The following is a 2,500-nucleotide window of genomic DNA, read 5'->3' as shown; positions in this document are numbered from 1 at the left end:
TCCCCCGCCGGAGGGCGGCGGGGCGGCCGGCTCCCGGGCCTCGCCGCCGCGGCCGGCGCCGCCGAACGCCGGTCGCCGGGGCTTGGCGGGGCCGCGCGCGGGCCGGCCCCGGGCGCGGCCCGAGTTCTCCCGAGCCCGGCCCTCGCTCCTCTGGCTGCGCGGGAGCCGCCCGGGTGCGGGAGGGAGGGGGTGCTCGGCACGGCCCCCTCCAGGAGGCGCGCCCGCCTCTTGCCCCTCGCTCCTTCGCTCGTCGGGCGACGGCGAGGGGCTGGGAGGCAGGGGGCGCCTTCGGGGCTCGGAGGAGGCGGCTCCTCTGGCCCTTCCCGCACCGGGGAGCGGGGCTTTGCCCGGCCGGTAGAGTCCCGCTCTCGGGCCGAGGCGGCTCCCGTGGCGCGCAGGAGAGGAGAAAACCGCGAGGGCCGAGCCTCCGGGCGTTCCGGGCCGCGCTTCAGGGTTGCGCGCGCGCGCGGCCGCGTGCCGCGACCCGCCGCCGGGAGGCGGCGGTGGCGGCGGCGGCGGCGGCGGCGGCGGGGGCCTTCCCGGCCTCCTCGTCGTCGTCGTCATTGCCGCGGCCTCTCGGCGGGGTCGGCGAGGCGCTCGGCGGCCGGGCCGCCTCCCCGCGTCGGCGGGGGCGGCCCGAGCTGCGGCGGTCCTCTCGGGCGCAGCGCCGGGCTACTGAGGGAAACCCCGGGCCCCGAGGAGGACGCCGCGGTGGTGGCGGCAGATGTCGGGCGCGCCCCCGCCGGTGGACGCTCCCCCGAGGGCGGCAGCGGGGGAGGCACCCCGGCGGGGCCATGCAGGTCGTTTCCCTCGCCCCAGGGCCAGGTACCTAGCGCTCCGCGCCTCGGCGGTCCCAGGCTTCCCCCTCGGCGTCGTCAAACGCCGCGGGAAGGACCGAAAAAGGGGCCGCCGAGCCGGGCGGCGGTTTAAAGACTCGGGCGGCTCGGCGCGCCCCGCCGCGGCGGCGGCGGCGGGTGGCGGGCGGTGGCGTTGCGGCTCCATTGAGGGGTGGGGAGCTACTCCCGCCGATCCCCTGCGGTGGTGTCCGCGGCCACCGGTCGCGCCCGCCGTCGCGGCGGTCGTCCCCGCCGCGCGCGCGCGTGCGGGGGTAGTCGCGCCGCGCCGGGGAGGGGCGCCCTGCCCCCCCCTCTTCGCGGCCCGGCCTCGGCGGAGAGGCCGCGGCGCGCGCGGTCGGCCGCGGGGCCGACCCGCTGGGCTCGAAACGGGCGGCGCCGGCAGAGGGCGCGCGCTCTCTGCCCTTCCTCAGCCGCGGGGCGGCGGCCGCCGGGGCCCGCCGCGCGCTCTCTCTCTTCTGGGCCGCCGCGGCCGTCCCGCGCGGGCGGCGCCGCGCCTGGCGCGGCCGTGCCTCTCTCCCCTCGGCGGCCTTCGTCTCGAACGCACCGGCGGCGCCGGCCGCCGGCCGGCCGTCCGCCCGCCCGCCCGGGGCGAGCGCTCGGCGGTCCCTCCGCGGTCGGAGGCCGGCGAGCGCGGGCGGCCCCGCGCCGAGCGGCGGCGGCGCCGCTCGGCCGGTGTTCCCGCCGCCCGCGGGCACGGGACCCTCCCCGTGGCCCTTCGCGACCGCGCGCGGTCCGAGGGCAGGGGTGGCGGGCGGCCGCGGGGGCGCTTCCGCGCCCGCTCTCCAGGTGGCGAACGAGGAGAGCGGGCGTCGCCCCCCGGCTCAGCGCCGCACCGCCTTCCGCCGGGCGCGTGCTCGCGGAAGGGGGCCCCCGACGGTGCGGGTGGACGGCGGTTCCCGGGAAGTGCGGCCCGCCGCGGCGGCGGGTCCGCCCTCGGGCAGCCCTCGGGCGCTCGCCTTCCCCCGGCGGGCAGCGGTCCGGCGGGGGGGGGCGCGGCGCCCGGCGGCGGGGCGGCGGTCGTCGCGTGGCGTCTCGAGCGCAGCAAGGCCCCTGGGGAGAGAGAGTCGGCCGCGCGCGTGGGCGCGGCGGCGCTCCGCGAGAGCCGGCGCGGCGGCGGTTCCAGGGGGGAGGCAAGCGCGCGCGCGGGGTCCGAGGGCCGCGCGCCGGCGCGTGGCGCCGCGCCGGCGAGGCCGGGCGGGCCACCGCGCTCCCGCGGCGCGCGCCGCGCGGCCCTCCGCGCGGAGGGCCGGGCCGAGCCCGGGCGCCTGGGCCGCCTCCGAAGGACGGCACACGTAGGCGGCGCCTCCCCTCGCCGGGCGGGGGGAGGCGGTCGGGGGCGCGGGTCCCCCCGCCTCTCGGCCGGCCTTGGGAGCGTTCCGTGGGGTTCCTCCCGTGTTCTTCTCGCACGCGCCCCCTCCGGGGTTTTCCGCGTTGCTCGTACGGTCGGAGCCAGGCCCCGCGCGGGGCCTCGGCGCCAGAGAAAAAAAAGGGGGGCCGCTCCGGGCGAGAGCGGCTCCCGGCCCCCCCGCGCGCGCGGGGTCGGTGCCGAAAGCCAGACAACTCTTAGCGGTGGATCACTCGGCTCGTGCGTCGATGAAGAACGCAGCTAGCTGCGAGAATTAATGTGAATTGCAGGACACATT

At 81.6% G+C, this 2,500-nt stretch overlaps 1 non-coding gene across 1 annotated transcript in view; it reads left to right on the top strand.

Annotated features, from left to right (window-relative positions):
* Window positions 1-2,415: 2,415 nt before the first annotated feature.
* Window positions 2,416-2,500, top strand: part of LOC137467830 (5.8S ribosomal RNA) — a 153-nt gene continuing 68 nt past the window's right edge. Inside the window, exon 1 of the ribosomal RNA XR_010995637.1 lies at window positions 2,416-2,500. This exon is cut by the window's right edge and continues 68 nt beyond it. This is a non-coding gene — a ribosomal RNA (5.8S ribosomal RNA).

The sequence above is a fragment of the Anomalospiza imberbis genome, unplaced genomic scaffold, assembly GCF_031753505.1.
Source record: "Anomalospiza imberbis isolate Cuckoo-Finch-1a 21T00152 unplaced genomic scaffold, ASM3175350v1 scaffold_818, whole genome shotgun sequence".
Taxonomy (NCBI): domain Eukaryota; kingdom Metazoa; phylum Chordata; class Aves; order Passeriformes; family Viduidae; genus Anomalospiza; species Anomalospiza imberbis.
Note: the sequence above shows the minus strand (reverse complement) of the source record. Positions and strands in the feature narration are given on the sequence as shown.